Genomic DNA, 23361 nt, shown 5'->3' with positions numbered 1-23361 from the left:
GGAGGGTGTGTGTGGGGCATCTGAAGTATCTGTAGTATATCGGTTGAGGGGGGTCCACCCAGGAATGGCTACAAATAACACCTACACTGACAGGACAAGCAGGTAACAGTTTGATTACCATGTAAATATATATGGGCTTTATAAAACAAGCTGTCCTCCAGGCCTAATACCATGGTGGCAGCCATGATACCATACAGAGAGAAAATGTAGTGTTTAGGCCATTTGAGAAGCCCCTCATTTACAGTCACTCAAATCGACTCAGCCACTGTCCATGGACGTATGATTGACACCGGCGTCTGAAGGAGCACCTACAATTGTCCCTTCCACCTGGGTCCAAGCTTGGGGGTGATCCCAGTCTTTGATCAGCACAAGGTCTTCCATCTGGGGATTCATTCTGGTTGCCTGAGTTTTGATCCGTCGCTTGTGATGGTTGTCCAAAGGATGCTTTACCTGTGAATGGAGAATCTTTAGTGACGATGTTAGCTGCTCAAAGTATCTTTGCATTTCCTCTCCCATAATAAAATCTACATGAGTGGGTGGGTCTGTGTCAGCATCCCAAGGGATCCTACTGGATCGGCCATAAATTATTTCTGCTGCCGACAGTCCAGTGGTCGGGTGTGGGGTGATCCTCCTGATGCAGGGTCAAAGGCAAGACCTTCAACCAGTTGGGGGTCTGTTTCAGACATTAACTTAGTTTGGTTTCAAGAGTCCATTTGCCCTTTCCACTATTCCTGCCACCTGTGGGTGGTAAACACAATGGAATTGCTGCTGGATACGCAGCACCTCACATAGCTCATTGTGGATTTTCCCGACAAAATGGGGGCCATTGTCTGAACTAAACTGCAGAGGAACTCCAACTCCTTATGATCTTGGTCAAGAGTAATGTTACTATCGTTGAGGCTTTATTATTGGTGGTTGTAAAGGCTTCAATCCATCTACTAAATACATCAACAAGACAATACTTATAGTAACGTACACACTGCAATTCAATGAAATCAAGCTGAATACACACATGAGCCATCAAGCAAGATGTTCTCCCTGTCATGCACCGCACCCTTAACAGGCATTATTTTGTTGACATTTTAGACATGATTTGAGGTGAAGGGTGGAAGGTATAGGGGAGATGTCAGGGGTGGGTTCTTTACCCAGAGAGTGGTGGGGGCATGGAATGCGCTGCCTGTGGGAGTGGTAGAGTCAGAATCTTTGGTGACCTTTAAGCGGCAATTGGATAGGTACATGGATGGGTGCTTAAGCTAGGACAAATGTTCGGCACAACATCGTGGGCCGAAGGGCCTGTTCTGTGCTGTATTGTTCTATGTCACTCATTTCCTTAAGACTGATCCCACAACTTCTATTTATCCGGCCTTGTCAGTGACAAATGTCTATCTCTGCCTCCTATAAGGTTGTTTGACGTCATCCCATCCTTTGCTTACCATTATCTGCTCCCTCCATCTGCGCTGCCCCTCACAGCATCTTATCACTAAGCCCTTTTATTTGGGGTTTGTTCCTGTGTCTCTGTACAAGTGGGGAAACAGATGTTTTTCCTGTTTGCCCATACATCCACCATTGTTCTGTAATCACGTCTCATGCTAACATACCATTTTCTTTAACGGATTATATGTTTCCTCATTTTTGCTAAGTCAGTTTTCGTCCGAAACAATACCAAACTAATGTGAATTCATTTACTCTGTATCAGAACTTATAATTGCAGAAATAACATTAATTCACCTATATTCCACAATTTCCCCTTTTACTTTTGATTACCCTTTGTTATCTTCTGCATTTTTGTCTCTCTTTTTTTTTTCTTTAAACATCGTTCCCAAAATTCGCAAGCATCATTTCAGAGATTTCATCCATCTTGGTTTCACTCATCTCCTCATTATTTAGCCGATAAAGTTCCTCTGTCTGATTCCCTCTTAGGGGCATCTGTTTCATCAAGGCTGTTTCAGTCAGTCTTCGGGTGAGCCCTCGTATACAGGGTATGACACAACAGCCAATGGCCACCAATACCCCGACTACTACTATCAGGGAAGTAAGGATAGAAACCACCACCCCCTTCCATTTTCCAAACCAGGATTCAAGCCATCCCGTGAGAGATGTGTCTACTTCCGAATTCTCAGCCAGTTCCTCTGCTAAAGTAGTCAATCCCCATCAGGCGCAGTATTATTAGGAATAAAGGTACAACAGCTTCCTCCTAACATCACACACACACACCCTTTTTCTGCTAATATCATATCAAGGGCTATTCTGTTCTCCCATGCCATCCTACTTGTCGCATCAAGCTGTTCTGATATTCCTTTAACCACATCTCTTGTATAATTTATAAATCGCTGTTGATTATAGAAAATGTAATTTATCCAATCTACATTTTTATTAATTGTTACCCACCAAAAGAGAGTTGACTCAAAACCTGCTGCAATCTGGTTACGAGCTTTGAATTCAGGTACTCCCCTAGGGACTCCTACCGAATCAAGATAAATCCTGTCATCAAAAGAAGTATCTAACAGTAATCTCTTACCCCTTCCCTTTTTCCCTACGATCTTCTCCTTCTCAAATGCCAAGGTAAATGGAATTGCCAATTGTACAATTGCACATATCCCTCTCCAATCCGGAGATAGTGTGGGTCTCAATATTTTTCCTCCACAGTACCACCACAGATCCGCTCGGGGAACCTTTAGTGCTGAGTAGTTCCCTCCCTTCTCTGTTTCGGTAACATTCTTAATCTCTGTACATAATTTCAGCTCCCCCAAATCTCTCGACTGACTTGTACCTCGCCTGCGCACACACGACGTGTGATTTCCAACTGCGGCGGAAAATGTGGGGGGAACTTTTACATCTTTCTTCTCCAAGGGAGGGAACATCAGAGATAGGGAGGTACAATTCCTATCATTCCATGCAGTCTCATCCTGGTACAGGGCTATCATACATTTCATGCCCTTCCTGTCTTGCTTCCACCTGAGCGGAAAGGGAACCACCTGGGCCACTGGCCTACCGGAGGCACATCCATAGCAATTGCTTTTGTTCAGACTTTTTACAGTATACTTTACCCATTCAACCCAGGCATTTGCATCCCCGTACCCAGTTTCTATCTCGATGGTCTGTTTCAAGTCTTTTACCTCTATAATTTTTACTACTTTAGGATCATCGGGAGGGGTGAAAGGTTGTATCTCATTACCCAGTAATTCTACCCGTTTTCCCTGTCCTACACTAATTCGAAAACAACAGCCCACGAACTCCTTCCCATTTGATTTCATTTCAATCCCAAATGTTTCATTTAATTGTATCTCATAAGTGCCCCCCCTCCCCCCCGCTCCAGAATTGCTTCGCGCCATGTGGTTTTCCTTATCGTTAAGTATATTGGGTTAACACTTCTTATCGAGACAATCGCGAGCTGGTCGGAAGGGGGCCCGGTGTACTGTGACAAGACCATAATACCAAGTACCATCCCCGAGGCCATCCCCATAGGACTTAAGATGTATCTCTGAGCTGCGGTACTGTCTCTGATTAACTACAGTCCCACAATTTACTAAACTGCATGCATCAGTGTCTATTACTTGTGGATTATCAGACTCAGGAACCATTAATAATACATATGAAAATGATATGTGACATAATCCTAATACCAAGAGGGCTATCATCATAACTCTAAACATTCCCAGTATTCTAATCATCATGCTGAAGCACAAAAAGGCTTAATATACAATCTTACAGAAATAATCCCGCGCTCGCGCCGCCACTGTATAGTCAGTTACTCAAAGTCTCTTTAGTCTGAGTTTTAGCGGGTCTTGCGTTGATTCGGCTGTCCAGACTTCTTCCTCAACTGGAGATTCCACTAGCCCTTTGATCCGAGTGTAATGAGTCCAGCCTTTTTCCGCCGTCCTTATTGCCGTTTCGGTAGTCAAAAGAGCCTGGTACGGCCCTTCCCAGTCCGGCTGCAATTTAGTCTCTGTCCATGATTTTACTAAGACCCAATCACCCGGCCGGATGGGGTGAACAGCGAATTCAAGGGGCGGAGTCTGTGCCAATAGGCCTTGTTTCCTGAGGAAAGACAAAGAGGAGGACAAGCCCAGTATATACTTCTTTAAAAACAAATCTTTAGTTTCGGGAATTGGTAATTCTCCATTTGTTCCCAGATAAGGTAATCCAAATAAGATTTCATAGGGGGATAGTCCTAAATCTTTCCTCCGCTAAGGGACAAGCCCAAAAGGCACCTTTTAAATCTATCACACTAAACCATCTGTGGTCATGAGGGATCTTACTTAATAACGTGTAGGGGTTTGGCACCACTGGGTGCCTGATCTGTACTATTCGATTTAATGTTCTCAAATCCTGCACTAATCGATAAGTTCCATCAGATTTCCGCACTGGTAGAATTGGGGTATTATAAGGAGACATACATGGCTCCAACAGTCCATCTCTAATCAGTCCCTCAATTACTGGCTGCAGTCCTCGTTTACCTTCTATGGAAATAGGGTATTGTCATTCACAGACAACGTCCCCTTTCTGTTTTAAATTTATTAAAAGGGGAGGGATCTGTAGTTTTCCACGATTTCCTTCTCTAGCCCATACAATAGGGTCTATCTTTCTCTCTGCATCCTCTGTCAACATTGCCAGTTGTACAACTAATTCTTTTTCCTAAATTCCAATCTCCAGTCCTAAAAGGATAATTAAGTCTCTCCCCAGTAAGTTACTTCCTATATCAGGGATATACAGCAGTTCCCCTGTGACCCTATCCTTAGGACCTTCTATCATCATAGGTTCAAATACTGGAACAGTAAATCCTTCCCCTTTCACCCCTGAAACAGTAATTGACCATGTCGACATTTCTACCCTCTTTGGTTTAAAATTCAGCGATGACCGTGTTGCCCCCGTATCTACTAGGAAGACTGCCTCCTCCCCACAGGGTCCCACCTTCAAGTTTATCAAGGGTTCCTGGTGGGCCCCCGAGGGCAGGAACCCCTGACACCCCTATTCTTCAACAAAGTTCATAAGCGGAATTGCCCTTTCTTCCCTTTGTAGATCAGGACACTCCTGCTTAAAATGCCCTATCTTTCCGCAATAATAGCATCCTGCCTGTGGAGACTTCCATCTCTGCCCCTGTCGCCCAAACCCTCTATCAAATGCTCCCCCTTGTCCTCTCCCTCTCCCTCTTCCTCTCTGTCCTACATGCTGCCACCCGCTGCTCCGGTTGCTCACTATTGGTTCCATTCTCCCCTTAATTACCTCATCAACCGTAGCTATCATCATTTTCGCCTTCTGTTCTTGTCTCTCATCCTCCCTCTTTACAAACACTTTCTGTGCCTCTCTCAACAATTCATCTAATGGTTTTTCACTCCATCCTTCTACCTTCTGTATCTTTCTCTGTATGTCTGGCCATGCTTTTGTCACAAAATGTACTTTCAAAAGACCCTGTGCCACTGGGTCCTCAGGGTTCATTCCAGAATATTTCCGCATTGAGTCCCTTAATCTTTGCAGGAAAGCTGAGGGAGTCTCATCTTTCTCCTGTCTAGCTTCAAAGACTTTAGTTAAATTCTGTGACTTTGGAACTGCCTCTCTTATTCCTTTTAGAATCAGGTCTTTCAATTCCCTCATTTCTTCTCTATGCTCCAGGTTTTGGTTTTCCCACTGGGGGTCTTTGAGGGGAAACTTCACCTCTCCCTGTCCAGCATCCCCATCTCCAATCGGGTGTTCCCTGTCCCATATTTTAATGGCAGCTCCCCGTATAAGTCCCCTTTCCTCCCCAGTAAATAGTATATTCAAAATAGACAGTAATTCAGCCCAGGTATACAGACTGGGCCCCAGAAATTGATCAATTTGTTCAGACAACCCCACCGGATCCTCAACCAGGACCTTCATTTCCTTTTTAAATGTTCTGACCTCCCCACTGGTGAGGGGGGGCACTTACAAACCCAATCTCTTTGTCCCCTATGGGTACCTCCCAAAAGGGATAAGTCGTCACGTTCTTCCCCTTTTTCTTTCTTTAAAGAAATATTGCAATATTTCTAGCTCCCCATAACATAGAACATAGAAGAATACAGCGCAGTACAGGCCCTTTGGCCCTCGATGTTGCGCCGATCCAAGCCCACCTAACCTATACTAACCCACTATCCTCCAGATACCTATCCAATGCCCGCTTAAATGCCCATAAAGAGGGAGAGTCCACCACTGCTGCTGGCAGGGCATTCCATGAACTTACGACTCGCTGAGTGAAGAACCTACCCCTAACTTCAGTCCTATATCTACCCCCCCTTAATTTAAAGCTATAAAATAATCAGAGCTGCCTTAAAAGAATTTGTCTACTCAAGTTTTTTAAAACTTGATAACTTCAAACACCAATTCATCAATTCATGCTTGACTAACCTTTAAAGCCTGTTCCTAACTTATAAATATATTTATATATTTACGTTCATTTCTTCAGTATTTAATAGTTAAAATGCAAAATGCATAGTTCCCAATTTTGCAATTCACTGTAATTACCCAGTTTTAGTCCTTTAATTTAGATCCAAAATTAGTTTTCTTAAATAGTCCTGACCAATCATTGCTCAATTACAATACTATAGGTCGTAAAATAATCAGAGCTGCCTTAAAAGAATTTGTCTACTCAAGTTTTTTAAAAAAAACTTCTAATGCATGAACAATGGCTGAATCCAAGGTCACATATTAACCATAGAATTTTGCTTTTACTACAATCTAATGTTGAACTGAAACTTCAACTGTCCTCCATAAATCGCTTTTATGTAAAGATAAAAGAGATTAGTTAGAAACTGATAGTAAGGCAGTCATGATCTGTAAAAAGAACAGGAGTTATCATTCTTTTTTTTCTTCATAATCTCGATAGAATCCTTAACCTTAAAAGAAATCATGTTAAGTTTCCATAATAAAAATCAGATTCAAAACAGTCTTGGAACTCAAGCTCCAGGGAATAAAACACAAACATTCAATCACCAACAAACAAATGTTCACTCAAACCAAATCACAAAGGGTTAAACTTCCTACCAGCTGTACAGCTCTTTTAATTCTCTCTCTCTCTCTCGCACATTGACATATAAATTCAGATATTCACAAACCCAGTCTTCGTCTGATCTGTACTTTGGCCAGAAGACAGCGGGACGAAGAATGGATTCCTTAGTCCATACAAAGCAACAATATTTAATCATCTTTCTCCCTTGTACAAGTATTATTTTGCCAATTCCACAACATCCTGCCCAAAGGACTTTCTGGAGGTATGTTGTAAGGGACCCCACCTCCATTTCCATTGCCTTTTCCTTACTTTGTTTTCCCGGAGGCTTTTTCCTTACCAACAGCACAATCCATATTGAGTTCCTTCGTTAGTCCCTTATTAACTACTAAAAGTCAATCCCGGCCACCAAGGCAATACTTAAAAGTCAATTTTCTTACCTTGGTCTGTGCACAGAGTTGCCTGGCCCCTTTTTTCCGTATTGTCTATCAACCTCTTATCACTGTCTGATTCAGATGTCTCTCTTGTAGGATTCACACCAGTCACCCAAGGGAGCAGACCAAACCGGGACACGAGACCGCTCCTCAATGGGGAACGGGACGCGTCTTCCCAGTGTCCAAGGCCAGACACTCCCCCCGGTGATGGAAGAAAATCCCAGACGAGCCTCCAATTGTGAGAAACAAAAGCTCACTCACTTTAATAATTTCAGTCCGAGACTAAATATCTGAAACAGAGTCATTTATTTGTACACTTGCAAGTGGGTGCCATGTCTAATTGCCAGGTAAGGCAATGACAAATGCACAGTAAACCCTAACAAACTCTCGCAATTTATACAGTTTTTTTCCCATATGTTTTCCTTATTCCATTGTTTGTTCCCTGCTTCGCTTACGTCACTCATTTCCTTAAGACTGATCCCACAACTTCTGTTTATCCGGCCTTGTCAGTGACAAATGTCTATCTCTGCCTCCTATAAGGTTGTTTGACGTCATCCCATCCTTTGCTTACCATTATCTGTTCCCTCCATCTGCGCTGCCCCTCACAGCATCTTATCACTAAGCCCTTTTAATTGGGGTTTGTTCCTGTGTCTCTGTGCAAGTGGGGAAACAGATGTTTTTCCTGTTTACCCATACATCCACCATTGTTCTGTAATCACGTCTCTGCTAACATACCATTTTCTTTAACGGATTATATGTTTCCTCATTTTTGCTAAGTCAGTTTTCGTCCGAAACAATCCCAAACTAATGTGAATTCATTTACTCTGTATCAGAACTTATAATTGCAGAAATAACATTAATTCACCTATATCCCACACGTCCCCCTGTAAACACTGCACAGTGTTTGAGGTTGGTGGTTAATTTAGCACCTGCCGGTTCCCAGAGGACACCATAGAGTTTTTAGCTCCATCAGCTCTGGCACTGCCAATATCCATATTGTTCATTACATGGGCAGCACATTTGATTACGGCCAATTGCTTGAGGAGGAGGATGGCTTTAAGGAGATTTTGGACATAGTGAGTTCTGAATAGATGTCCCTGAGGATGTTAGAAATCCACATTTGACCATAGCTGGCCAAAGTTATGGGCCACGCCAAAAGCAAACTGCGGGTGTGTACAGATTTTCCTGTAGCCAGGATACAAGCCAGTGTTAGAGCAAAGAGTTCTGCTTTGAGCAGATACTGGGGGATTGAAGGAGGCAGATTCCAAGGTGGCGAAGGGTCATGATTGTGTATCCTAAATGGGATACTCCTAAGAGCGATAGAGGAACTACCATCCACATAGCGGGTAAAATCCGGTGTGGGTAATGGAGCATCTACAAGGTTTGGTCAAGGGCAGATCAAGTGGTTGCTCAAAAAGCAATCATTGGGTGTTCTGGGATCTCCTCTGGAGGGATACTCAGAAAGGTCACTGAGTTCACAGCTGAGCAGTAGAAGGTCAGAAGGGGGTCATTGAGAAGAGCTAACTCATAACAACTCAGTCAAGCCTGATAAGGTGTTGGGTCTGATGGGAGGTCAGAAGGACTACAATAGCATGTGATGAATAGACAGGGTTTTTGGAGAGTAATATTGGAAGCAGCTGTTACAAGGGAGTAGATAGCTGGGAGGAGAATTTGTGAGCAGGGTGGGAGGCCCATAGCGATAGAGTGAAGGAGAGTTGTGTATTAGGCCACTGTCTATGCCTGTGGGTTTGGGGTTAAAACAGCAGTTACACAGTCCTCTAGAATAGTGGTATACAGCTGGAAGGGCCTGTCATACAATTATCTTCAGAGTGTTGGGGCCGTTCTTAATTCAGTGAAAGCTGACTTTTGTTCTTCATTTAGGGTGAAGGTGTTTGAGCCAAAGTGGTTAACTATTTGGAGTGTAACATTACATTAGGGAGCCACTGTCAGCTGTAGTTAACTAGGCCTAAGGCAGCACACATTTGCTTGGCGCTTGTGGGCAGGGGGGGTCACGTAAATGGGTGCAAAATGCTCCAGGGTCAATCGTCTATCAGAAACACTCAGCAAGGTTCCCAGGAATGTGACAGTGCTGGGTGCGCTAAATCTTGCTGGCTGGTATGATATATCCTGAAGGGGTCATGCCCGAAACGTCGATTCTCCTGCTCCTTGGATGCTGCCTGACCTGCTGTGCTTTTCCAGCAACACATTTTCAGCTCTGATCTCCAGCATCTGCAGCTCTCACTTTCTTCTGGTATGAGATATCCCCAACAATGGAGGGCGTTCAGGAGATGGTTGGTATCTGATGTGAGCAGATTCCAAAGGGCTAGCTAGGAGCAAGTCATCAACATATTGGACAATGGTGACGCTGCCCGAGAGCTGAAGCTCCGAAAGCTGCCAGTGCAATACCTGGGAGAATAAAAGTGGGCGAATGGACAAATCCCCGAGGGAGGCACGTCCAAGTGTACTGCTGACCTTTGAAGGAGTAATGGAAAATTATCCATTTACTGTGAAATTTAAAAGAGAATGATTTGCCTAAATTCAATGCTGTACTGAGCTTTGTAAACGATGCTTTGATGAAGGTTTGCAGTTAGCTTATCTCTGTTTGAATTCTTTGAGGAGACAGTGAGGTCTGCAGATGCTGGATTTCAGAGCTGAAAATGTGTTGCTGGAACAGCACAGCAGGTCAGGCAGCATCCAAGGAGCAGGAGAATCGACGTTTCGGGCATAAGCTCCTACATTCTCAAACAGACTTGCTACCACAGCCACATCTCCAAGATTTCAGTGAGTCCCTCTCTCACTGCACACCCCAAGTCATCTCCTCTGCACAGAAGCTCTTCAGCCACATTCTCAAACAGACTCGCTACCACAGCTACATCTCCCCAGCAGACAAGGGAGGCGCGGTAGTAGTTTGGCGCACCGACCTTTACACCGCTGAGGCCAAACGTCAGCTCGCAGATACCTCCTCCTACTGCCCCCTTGACCATGACCCCATCCCCCACCAGCAAACCATCATCTCCCAGACCATCCATAACCTCATCACCTCGGGGGATCTCCCATCCACCGCCTCCAACCTCATAGTCCCACAACCCCACACCGCCCGCTTCTACTTCCTGCCCAAAATCCACAAACCTGACTGTCCCAGCCAACGCATTGTCTCAGCCTGCTCCTGCCCCACTGAACTCATCTCTGCATACCTTGACACGATCCTGTCCCCCTTAGTCCAAGAACTCCCCACCTACGTTCGGGACACCACCCATGCCCTCCAGCTCCTCCATGATTTTCGCTTCCCCGATCCCCAACGCCTTATCTTCACCATGGACATCCAGTCCCTGTACACCTCCATCCCCCATCATGAAGGACTCAAAGCCCTCCGCTTCTTCCTTTCCCACCATACCAACCAGTACCCTTCCACTGACACCCTCCTTCGACTGACTGACCTGGTCCTCACCCTGAACAACCTCTCTTTCCAATCCTCCCACTTCCTCCAAACGAAAGGAGTAGCCATGGGCACCCACATGGGCCCCAGCTATGCCTGCCTCTTCGTAGGATATGTGGAACAGTCCATCTTCCGCAACTACACTGGCCCCACCCCCCATCTTTTCCTCTGCTACATCGATGACTGTATCGGCGCTGCCTCGTGCTCCCACGAGGAGGTTGAACAGTTCATCCACTTCACCAACACATTCCACCCCGACCTCAAATTCACCTGGACAGTCTCAGATTCCTCCCTCCCCTTCCTCAACCTTTCTATTTCTATCTCAGGCGACCGAATCAACACGGACATCTACTACAAACCGACCGACTCCCACAGCTACCTGGACTACACCTCCTCCCACCCTGCCCCCTGTAAAAGCGCCATCCCATTCTCCCAATTCCTTCGTCTCCGCCGCATCTGCTCCCAGGAGGACCAGTTCCAAAAACGTACAACCCAGATGGCCTCCTTCTTCAAGGACCGCAATATCCCCCCCGACGTGGTCGACGATGCCCTCCACCGCATCTCTTCCACTTCCCGCTCCTCCGCCCTTGAGCCCCGCCCCTCCAACCGCCACCAGGACAGAACCCCACTGGTCCTCACCTACCACCCCACCAACCTCCATGTACAACGTATCATCCGCCGTCATTTCCGCCACCTCCAAACGAACCCCACCACCAAGGATATATTTCCCTCCCCTCCCCTATCAACATTCCGTAAAGATCACTCCCTCCGTGACTCCCTCGTCAGATCCACACCCCCCACCAACCCAACCTCCACTCCCGGCACCTTCCCCTGCAACCGCAGGAGGTGCAAGACTTGCGCCCACACCTCCCCCCCTCACCTCCCTCCAAGGCCCCAAAGGAAACTTCCATATCCGCCACAGATTCACCTGCACCTCCACACACATCATCTATTGCATCCTCTGCACCCGATGTGGCCTCCTCTATATTGGGAAGACAGGCCGCCTACTTGCGGAGCGTTTCAGAGAACACCTCTGGGACACCTGGACCAACCAACCCAACCACCCTGTGGCTCAACACTTCAACTCCCCCTCCCACTCCACCAAGTTTTATTCAGCAAGTACAAGTTTTTTTTGGAGAATCACTTAATACTCTTCACGAGGCTTGCTGAGCCATGTCAAGAGATGTCCTTCGATTAAAGGAAAAGTCCTCCCTTTAAAACAGGATTTTACATCACAGTCGAGTCAGTCAGTCAGGTCAGTCATAAATGCAATACACCACCCACTGCCATTCTCCCATAGTCACATGATATCCTAAAACACATGAAGTCATTTCTGGAAATAATCTAATGTGTGATTAGATTATTCTTCAAGCAGTGCGTGATTAGGTTATTCCTTAAACAACAGTATTTACAGAGTATTATTAAATTGTTGCATCCTGCCTGCAAGGCAGAAAACACACTCCCCTGAAGATCAAATTTCTTAATGTCAGCAGAACAAATTAAGCCTTTAACATCTTAGTGGGGCAAGGTTGGATGTGAACCTCCTGTCTATGGATTTAATCCCAGCTTCTAGATTACTAGCCCAGTGACATTAGCACTACCTCTTCTCCATAACAACTCCAATTAACTAAAGGGGGCTCCCATGATACAATAGGTCTCTATGTTCAGAAAATGGCTCAAAAGACTAATATCAAAAGCATCCAAAATACTCCTTAAGCAAAGACAGGAAAGAAAATGCAGACATGGAGACTCAGACTCTGACCCATTAAGACCAGGCCTGAGTGCAACTGACCCTACATATTAATATTTATAAATGACATGGATGAGGAGGTTGAGGGTTGAGGGTTGAGGGTTGGGTTAGTAAATGTGCAGATGACAAAGGTTCGAGGTGCCGATGATAGTATAGAGGGCTACTGCAGGCTGCAGCGTGACAAACAGGATGCAGAGCTGGGCTGAGAAATGGCAGATGGAGTTCAACCTGGATAAATACGAAGTGACGCATTTTGGAAGGTCGAATTTGAATGTTGAATATAGGATTAAAGACAGCATTTTTGGCAATGTGGAGGATCAGAGGGATCTTGGTGTTCAAGTACACAGATCCCTCAAAGTTGCCACCCAAGTGGATAGGGTTGTTAAGAAAGCATATGGCGATTTGGCTTTCATTAACAGGATGGGCGGCACGGTGGCAAAGTGGTTAGCACTGCTACCTCACGGTGCCAGAGACCCGGGTTCAATTCCTGCCTCAGGCGACTGACTGTGTGGAGTTTGCACATTCTCCCCGTGTCTGCGTGGGTTTCCTCCGGGTGCTCCAGTTTCCTCCCACAGTCCAAAAATGTGCAGGTTAGGTGAATTGGCCATGCTAAATTGCCCGTAGTGTTAGGTGAAGGGGAAAATGTAAGGGAATGGGTCTGGGCGGGTTACGCTTCGGCGGGTCGGTGTGGACTTGTTGGGCCGAAGGGCCTGTTTCCATACTGTAAGTAATCTAATCTAATATAAAACAGGAGGATTGAGTTTAAGAACTGTGAGGTTTTACTGCAGCTCTACAGGTCCCTGGTGAGACCACACTTGGAATATTATGTCCTGTTCTGATCACCCTATTACTGGAAAGAGAGGCGCTATGGAGAGGGTGCAAAGAAGATTTACCAGGATGCGGCCTGGACTGGAGGGCTTGCCTTATGAAGAGAGGTTTGACTAAGCTCGGACTTTTCTCGATGGAGAGGAGGAGGAAGAGAGGAGACCTGATCGAGTTGCACAAAATAATGAAAGGCATGGATAGAATCAATAGCCAGAGACTTTTCCCCAGGGCAGGATTGACTGGCACAAGTGGTCATAGTTTTTAAGATATTGGGAGAAAGGTATAGACCAGATGTCAGAGGAAGGTTCTTCACACAGAATTATGAATGCATGGAATGCATTGCCAGCGGTAGTGGTGGAAGCTGAGTCACTGGGGACATTCAAGTGACTGCTGGACATGCGCATTAGGATTATCCTCAGCACAACATTGTGGGCCAAAGGGCCTGTTCTGTGCTGTACTTTATGTTCTATTTCTATGTTAGGAAAAAAAGGTAGTGCGCTTCCTGCGAGATACTCACCACTCCAAGAAATTAACCTGGGTGAATCAGTTGTAAAAAACTGAATCAGAGTCACCTTACAGTCATTTTCAAAAGGGGAGCTAACTTCTTGGATCTCCATTTCCCACTGTAGATCCTTTAGTGTGGTAGGTGTGTCAACAACCCAGCACCAGGTGGTTTGCTCCATTACTCTGCCCACTGGGAGATGTGACACTTATCAAATAACTATATACTTCATGGGCTGGATTGCAGCAAACAAGCTTCTTTTAAAATAGTCTTCAACTTCTGTTCCATCGACAAAGTGCACTTTTTTGTTTGGGGGCAAGGGGTGGTCAGAGGAAGGTGGGAGAGAAATTTTTAAATAGTCTTGGGCCACAAATCATTGCCCTGCTGCAGTGGGGATGCAGACTTCACCACCAAGAACTGGTCTCAGCAGGTGACATTATACTGGACAACACCACTGATCCCAACCAGTCCTACATGGTAGGCAAAAGTGGGTACTGTAGATGCTGGAGATTAGAGTGATGCTGAAAAAGCACAGGTCAGGCAGCATCTGAGGAGCAAGAAAATCAACATTTCGGGCAAAAGTCCTTCATCAGTCCTACAAGGTTAAGAGTTAGAGAAGCCATTTTAATATCTCAGATCTGATCGAATTTCCTCAGTGGGACTGGGCCCTGGTTGCCCTGTCAACCACCTTTTTATTCTTTAATAGAAAAGGGTTTTTTAAAGGGTGGATCACATACGTGGGACTTAGAATTGGGATCGGATTTCTCTATAATCGGATTTCCTCTCCAGACGTCCCCAACAGAACCCTTCCACCGACACTCTCATTCGTTTGGCCAAACTGGTCCTCACCCTTAACAATTTCTCCTTTGAATCCTCCCACTTCCTCCAGACCAAAGGGGTAGCCATGGGCACACGTATGGGCCCCAGCTATGCCTGTCTCTTTGTTGGCTACGTAGAACAGTTGATCTTCCGTAATTACACCGGCACCACTCCCCACCTCTTCCTCCGCTACATTGATGACTGCATTGGCGCCACCTCGTGCTCCCGTGAGGAGGTTGAGCAATTCATCAACTTCACCAACACATTCTACCCTGACCTTAAATTTACCTGGACCATCTCTGACACCTCCCTCCCCTTCCTGGACCTCTCCATCTCCATTAGTGAAGACCGACTTGACACTGACATTTTTTACAAACCCACCGACTCCCACAGCTACCTGGATTACACCTCTTCCCACCCTATCTCTTGCAAAAATGCCATCCCATATTCCCAATTCCTCCGCCTCCGCTGTATCTGCTCCCAGGAGGACCAGTTCCACCACAGAACACACTAGATGGCCTCCTTCTTTAGAGACCGCAATTTCCCTTCCCACGTGGTTAAAGGTGCCCTCCAACACATCTCGTCCACATCCCGCACCTCCGCCCTCAGACCCCACCCCTCCAACCGTAACAAGGACAGAACGTCCCTGGTGCTCACCTTCCACCCTACAAACCTCCGCAAAAACCAAATCATCTGCCGACATTTCCGCCACCTCCAAAAAGACCCCACCACCAGGGATATATTTCCCTCCCCACCCCTTTCCGCCTTCCGCAAAGACCGTTCCCTCCGTGACTACCTGGTCAGGTCCACGCCCCCCTACGACCCACCCTCCCATCCTGGCACCTTCCCCTGCCACCGCAGGAACTGTAAAACCTGTGCCCACACCTCCTCCCTCACCTCCATCCAAGGCCCGAAAGGAGCCTTCCATATCCATCAAAATTTTACCTGCACATCCACTAATATCATTTATTGTATCCGTTGCTCCCGATGCGGTCTCCTCTACATTGGGGAGACTGGGCGCCTCCGAGCAGAGCGCTTTAGGGAACATCTCCGAGACACCCACACCAATCAACCAAACCGCCCCGTGGCCCAACATTTCAACTCCCCCTCTCACTCTGCCGAGGACATGGAGGTCCTGGGCCTCCTTCACCGCCACTCCCTCACCACCAGACGCCTGGAGGAAGAACGCCTCATCTTCCGCCTCGGAACACTTCAGCCCAAGGGCATCAATGTGGATTTCAACAGCTTCCTCATTTCCTCTTCCCCCACCTCATCCTAGTTTCAAACTTCCAGTCCCCTTGACTTGTCCGGACTTGTCCGACCTGCCTAGCTCCTTTTCCACCTATCCACTCCACCCTCTCCTCCCTGACCTATCACCTTCATCTCCTCCCCCACTCACCCATTGTACTCTATGCTACTCTATCCCCACCTCCACCCTCCTCTAGCTTATCTCTCCACGCTTCAGGCTCTCTGCCTTTATTCCTGATGAAGGGCTTTTGCCCGAAACGTCGATTTTGCTGGAGCTCCTCGATGCTGCCTGAACTGCTGTGCTCTTCCAGCACCATTGATCCAGAATCTATGTCAGAGGACAGTCAACCACATTGCTGTGAACACACAGACCAGACCAAATAAAGGCATGCCCTCTTTTAAAAAGGGTCATTGGTGAACCAGATGGGTCTTTTCACTTAAAAATGAAGCATTCAGGGCATCATTGAGGATTAACTTGCAATTTCCACCAGCTGCCATGGTCATGTTTGAACCAGTGTCCCCAGACAAAAACCTTGAGCTACATTAATGTCTAAATTCCACCTCGACTAATGAACCAAATCCTGCAACTTATTCTAAAAGTGAAAGACTTAACAGCAATCTAAGTTTGTTCAATGTATCTTTTCAGATGCATGACACGAATCTTTTCCTATAGACTGTGTCTTATGATTCTGCTCCATAACTACCTGATGAAGGAGCAGCATCCAAAAGCTGCAACTACTAATAAGTCTGTTGGGCTATAAACCTAGTGTTGTCTGATTTTTAATCAGTCTAGCTGCCACGATAACATTCAAATGTTTGTGATGTTGGAATAAGATTGAATGGACAAACATTATCTTATGTAGCTCACTTTAAAACCCCAGATTTTCTTAATATAACGAGGACAGAATAGTATCACATCCCAGGATGAGAAAAGGTCCTGTCTCCCCAGCCTTTTGTTCTTGCTTGTGGCCAGTTTTTAGTCACCAACACAATTGTTGGAGAAATATTATTTCAAATCAGAGTACTAAACTCCACGAGTTGCAGTAAAACCAAGCTTTTGTAAAGAAAAGGTGGTTCATTATTAAACTGGAGGATCAGACTGTTCAAGTAAGTGGGCGGGATCTCTTGTTGAGTTTTTAAAAACTGCCCTAAGTTCAGTTAACTACAGCATTATTGGGGTCACATGAAGAGCCTCTATATCAATAGAAGCCTTTGAAATATTCACTCAAGTTATGGTCACTTCAATGTAGATAATATTAAAACTACTTATCACAAGTTTCTTCTTCCCCCCAGGTTGTCACGTTAAAGTAGAATCAATTCAGTGAATTTCTCAACTTCCCAACAGTTTCAATATTTTCCCTCCCACTCAAGTCATACAGGACTATAGCAACCACGAGGCCATTCAGCCCCTCGGCTTTGTCTTTGACAAGGGTGTCCCACTGCGGACCTGCCCCTGAAAAGTTTAACGGCTTCAAGGCAGTTCCTGGTTCCTTTCTCAGATATTTTTGACCTTTCTCCTGGCAGTGTCCTGTTTTATTGCAGTCAGAGTCGTTTAAATGGGGATTTGTTTCCCCATGTCTGACCGCAGAGAGTACTCGTTTTGGGGGATTTTTCAGGGGGTTAGCCCCCAAACTCCTCCACCTCCAGCCCCCCCCCCCACCTCCAGCACCTCCCCCCCCCCCACCTTCCCCCCTCCCCCCATCTCCCCGTCCTCCACCTTCCCCCCAATCCCCCCCTCCACCTTCCCCCTCCCCCCTCCCCCCCCCCCCTCCCCACACCTGTCCTATTGCACAGCATTATCACATTGCAAAATGCAATAAATTTCTGACAGATCTTGCAACTCAATTCTGGACATCCATGAGGTGCTGTTGGCCATCAATCAAATTGTACCCTAAGGCAATCTGTAATTGCATGGCTCAGCATACTCATCAAGCCAAGAGATCGAACAATTAAGAGGTTCAATGGAGCAACACTGGGCACACCTACAAATGATGTGTCAGCATGATGAAGTGACAAAATACAGTTATTTGCTAACAGCAGATAGTCATACAGATATACAGTATGGAAACAGACCCTTCAGTCTAATTTACCCATGTCAACCAGATATCCTAATCTAATCTAGTCCCATTTGCCAGCACTTGCTCATATTCCTCTAAACCCTTTCTGTTCATATACCCATCCAGATGCCTTTTGAATGTCATTGTATCAACCTCCACTACTTCCTCTGGCAGCTCATTCCATGCACACAACACCCTGTGTGTGAAAAAATTGCCCCTTATACCCCTTTTAAATCTTTCCCCTCTCACCTTAAACCTCACCCTCTGGTTCTGGACCCACCCTGGGGAAAAGACCATATCGATTTACTCTTTCCAAGTCCCTCATGGTTTTATAAGGGCACCCCTCAGCCTCTGACACTCCAGGGAAAACAGTCCCAGCCTATTCAGCCTTTCCCTGTAGCTCAAACCCTGCAATCCTAGCAACAACCTGACTGTGTGGAGTGTGGGTGGCACGGTGGCACAGTGGTTAGCACTGCTGCCTCACAGCGCCTGAGACCTGGGTTCAATTCCTGCCTCAGGCGACTGACTGTGTGGAGTTTGCACGTTCTCCCCGTGTCTGCGTGGGTTTCCTCCGGGTGCTCCGGTTTCCTCCCACAGTCCAAAGATGTGCAGGTCAGGTGAATTGGCCATACTAAATTGCCCGTAGTGTTAGGTAAGGGGTAAATGTAGGTGTATGGGTGGGTTTCGCTTCGGCGGGTCGGTGTGGACTTGTTGGGCCGAAGGGCCTGTTTCCACACTGTAATATAATCTAATCTAATGTAATCTAATCTAAATGTTTTCTGAACCCTTTCAAGTTTCACAACATCCTTCTGATAGGAGGGAGACCAGAATTGCACACAATGATAGATAGGGCCAAGTGATTTCGCAACCAACAGTTCAGACCTAAGCTCTACAATTTGCTGTGTCTGGTCGTGAATAGAGGCAGACAATTAAACAACTCCCTGGAGGAGAAGGCTGTACAAATATCTCCATCCTCAATTATGGAGGACCTTAGCACATTAGTGCAAAGATAAGGCTAAGCATTTATGACAGTCTGCATTGAGAAGTACCGAGTGAAAGGGTTTAGAGGGGGTGATTTCTTGGAATTTAATCCAGCAAAGTTTTGTTTGTAGTAACATGTAGAAGGCTCAATTTAGGACAGCACAGTGCTGGATCTGATTCTGGGGAAAGAAGCTGGATGAGTGTTTAATATAGCAGTGGGGGAACATTTTCGTGATAGTGAAAACAACATGGTTCAAATTACTTAAGGACAAGTGAAAAGGTGGCTTGCAAAAAACACTTTGGATGGGGGGAAGGCATAATTTATTAAAATAAAGCAGGAACTGGCCAAAGCTGACTGGGAACAGTTCCTTGCAAATAATTCTATAGTGGAGCAGTGGGGGCATCCCAGGTTGCTGCAGGAGGAAGGGCAGGAAATTGCAGGAGCTCTGACAAAAAATTTTAATTCCTCTCTGGCCTTAGGTGAAGTACCAGAGGACTGGAGAATGACTAATGCAAGTCAGGAAAAGGAACAACTGGCAAATGGTAGCCTCTTAAAAGTGCAATTTGAAGAGTCAAGGGACAGTATGTCCCTGTTAGGGTAAAGAGAAAAGCTGACAGGTATAAGGATCCCTCGCTGACGATGGATATTGTAGGCTAGTCAGTAAAAAGAAGCAGCTATCGGGCTCAAATGAATCCCTCGATGACTTTAAATAGTGTAGCAGCACACTTAGAGTCACAGAGATGTACAGCATGGAAACAGACACTTCAGTCCAACTAGTCCATGCTGACCAGATATCCTAAATTAATCTAGTCCCATTTACTAGCAATTGATCCAAACCACTCCAAGCCCTTCCTGTTCATGTACCCATCCAGCCGCCTTTTAAATATTGTAATTATTCCAGTCTCCATCACTTCTTCTGGCAGTTCATTCTATTTACTCATCACCCTTTGTGTGAAAAAGTTGCCCCTTAGGTTATTTTTAAATCTTTCCCCTCTCATCCTCAACCTATGCACTCTAGTTCTGGAGATTACTTACAGTGTGGAAACAGGCCCTTTGGCCCAACAAGTCCACACCGACCTGCTGAAGCGCAAATCGCCCAGACCCATTCCCCTACATTTACTCTTTCACCTAACACTACGGGCAATTTAGCCTCGCCAATTCACCTAATCTGCACATTTTTGGATTGTGGGAGGAAACCGGAGCACCCGGAAGAAACCCACACAGACACGGGGAGAATATGCAAACTCCACACAGAGAGTCGCCTGATGCGGGAATTGAACCCGGGTCTCTGGCGCTGTGAGGCAGCAGTGCTAACCACTGTGCCACCGTGCCGCCCACAAGTCCCCCAACCCAGGGAAAAAACAATGACTGCAGATGCTGGAAACCAGATTCGAGTGGTGCTGGAAGAGCACAGCAGTTCAGGCAGCATCTGAGGAGCAGTAAAATCGTGACGTCACGGTGTGAACCCAGGGAAAAAGCCTTGTCAATTTTCCCCATCCATGCCCCTCATGATTTTATAAACTTCTATTTTATAATCCTCAGCCTCCGATGCTCCAAGGAAAACAGCCCCAACCTATTCAGCTTCTGCCTATAGCTCAAACCCTCCAACCATGGCAACATTCCTGTAAATATTTTCTGAACCTTTTCAAGTTACAGAACATCCTTCCAAAGGAGGGAGACCACAATTACACACAATACTTCAAAAGTAGCCTAACCAATATTCTGTACAGCCACAGCATGACCTCTCAACTCCTATACTCAAAGCTTTGACCAATAAAGAAAGCATTTCAAACACCTTCTTCACTATCCTATCTACCTGAAACTCCACTTTTAAGGAACTATGAACCTGCACTCCAAGGTTTCTTTGTTGAGCAACACTCTCCTGGACCTTACCCTTAAGTGTATAAGTCTTTCCCTAATTTGCCTTTCCAAAATTCAGCATCTCACATTTATCTAAATTTAACTCCATCTGCCACTCCTTGGCCCATCTGATCAAGATCCTGTTGTACTCTAGCTAACTTCTTTGCTGTCCACCACTTCATCTTGGTGTCACTAAATCATTTACAGGTTTACAAATGATGAAAAGTAGTGGACCCAGCACCAATAGTTTTGGCACAACATTGCTAACAGGTCTAGATGGGCTTCAGTTTGGCTTCACAGGTCAGCGTGACATCGAAGGCCAAAGGGCCTATACTGCACTGTAATGTTCTATGTGCTATAGGGTCACCGTCACAGCGCTAGCTCCAAGATATTTGCAGAATTCACCAACTTTTATACACATGGCAGGTGACTTTGGCACTATCGGATCCATTATACAAAATGGCACAGGAACAGAGCCCACCAAGACTGCGCTGATTCCTACTCTTTTTGTTTAAGACATGCTACTTGTTGCCCTAATGTGGTTTCTGTCCTCCTGTTCCATTTCCTGTTCAGGAAATCAAGATGCACCTTAAATGTTTCTAACATGACTGCTTTCACTGTTTGGGCAAGCAATCCATTGCAGTAATCGATTTTAGTAACATTCCATACCCCAAATGGGTTCCCTTGTTCATTGATACAAGTGAGAATGCCTCTCCTGCAGAAATGATTGACCTGTTTACGTCTACCCAGCCTTCAAATCTCGACCCTCCCTTTGGTACCCTGGTTGGAGAGAAGTGGACATAGCTGAAAATGTGTTGCTGGAAAAGCGCAGCAGGTCAGGCAGCATCCAAGGAGCAGGAGAATTAACGTTTCAGGCATGAGCCCTTCTTCAGAAGGTGGTGCTCCTTGGATGCTGCCTGACCTGCTGCGCTTTTCCAGCAACACATTTTCAGCTCTGATCTCTAGCATCTGCAGTCCTCACTTTCTCCTAGGAGAAGTAGACATATCCCTGTTAAGCCCATCATAATACTACTAATCTCCCTTGGTAACCCCATTCTGTCATCTTACCGGAGGCAAGTTTAGAGACACACGGTGTATCGATAGCAGAGCCGGCAATACAGAAGTACAGATTAAAGTTTTTAATCAGTCCTTCTTAGTCCTTTTCCTCTTTCTTCCCTTGGTGCATCTTCCACCGTTTACAGTCGCTCAGGTGAATCCAGCAATCTTTTCCCTTGACTTTCACTGAGGTGGGCATTCGAATCAACACCTAGAATGGTCCTTTCCAGTGGGGTCCCAGCTTCGGATTAGGATCCATTCGCCAGTCTTTACTCCTTTCTAGTCACTGTCGCGATCAGGGGGTGGTTTGGTGGTTTCCTTCACCTGTGAGTGGAGAGACTTTAGAGACATCGTTAGTTGTTTGAAATAACACTGCATTTCATCCCCCATTACATACAGATCAACCTGGGGTGGTGGAGCCTCGTTGCTGTTCCATGAAGTTCGTCCAGGTTGGCCACATATTATTTCAGCTGCTGTGAAACCAGTACCGATTTGGGGAGTAATGCGCATGTGGTACAGGGCGAGGGGGCAGAACCTTTAGCCAATTCAGTCCTGTTTCTAGAATGAGTTTAGCAAATTTGTCCTTCAGAATTCCACTTGCACGTTCCACTATTCCCGCTGCCTTTGGATGATATACACAATAGAACTGCTGGTCAATGTTGAGGAAGGTACACAGTTCTTGGTTAATCTTTCCATTATCAGGTGATCATCACTGAGGCATGCCAAAGCAGGAGATTATTTATTTTAGGAGAATTTGGGTCCCTTTAGATGTTTGTTATTAGTTGTTGGGAAAACCTGTATCCATTTGCTGAATGTATCTATGATGACAAGGCAATATTTGTACCATTGCACTCGTGGTAATTCTATAAAGTCCAGTTGTAAAGTGTTGAAGGGGCCACTTGGGACTGGAGTTCTTTGGTACATCGAATCGGTTTCCCTGGGTTAACTTTCTGGCATACAAGACAATGCCTGGCCCTTTGTTCAGCTGCCTCATTTAGGTGTGGACTCCACCATGTTTGTAATAAAAGCGTTCACTCCTCCATTTCCCAAGTGAGTGTCTGTGTGTAAATTGTCAACAAAAAAAGGCATGTTTATCCGGCTGGGGTATGCCAGCGACCAGGATTGCATACAGCAATATTTCTGCCACATATCTTTTTCGGAAGCAGGGGTTGTCCCTCTGACATTGTAAAATAGTGGACATGCCTGGAGAACCAGCATCATTTCTGTCGGAATCTTCCCCACTATCAAATAAAGTCTGGGTTCCAGACATGTCCAATGGTGCATGAGAGACGGTTTTCTCACTTTTGTCTTTAGTAGGCTTTGATTTAAGTTCATACATTTCACATAAAGCCTTCAAAACCTTCTAACAAAGGGTTTTCCCTTTATCATCCTTACATTTAGTGGTGTGTTCCGAAGAAATTTGACACGAATTTT

The 23361-nt window shown here is 45.8% G+C and overlaps 1 pseudogene; it reads right to left on the bottom strand.

Moving 5' to 3' along the window:
- Positions 1-829: 829 nt before the first annotated feature.
- On the bottom strand, positions 830-23071 carry LOC148152038 (uncharacterized; annotated as a pseudogene).
- Positions 23072-23361: the final 290 nt, after the last annotated feature.

The sequence above is a fragment of the Chiloscyllium plagiosum genome, unplaced genomic scaffold (assembly GCF_037043375.1).
Source record: "Chiloscyllium plagiosum isolate Xiang-an unplaced genomic scaffold, Cpla_swu_hap1 HiC_scaffold_2, whole genome shotgun sequence".
In the NCBI taxonomy this organism is placed as follows: Eukaryota; Metazoa; Chordata; class Chondrichthyes; order Orectolobiformes; family Hemiscylliidae; genus Chiloscyllium; species Chiloscyllium plagiosum.
Note: the sequence above shows the minus strand (reverse complement) of the source record. Positions and strands in the feature narration are given on the sequence as shown.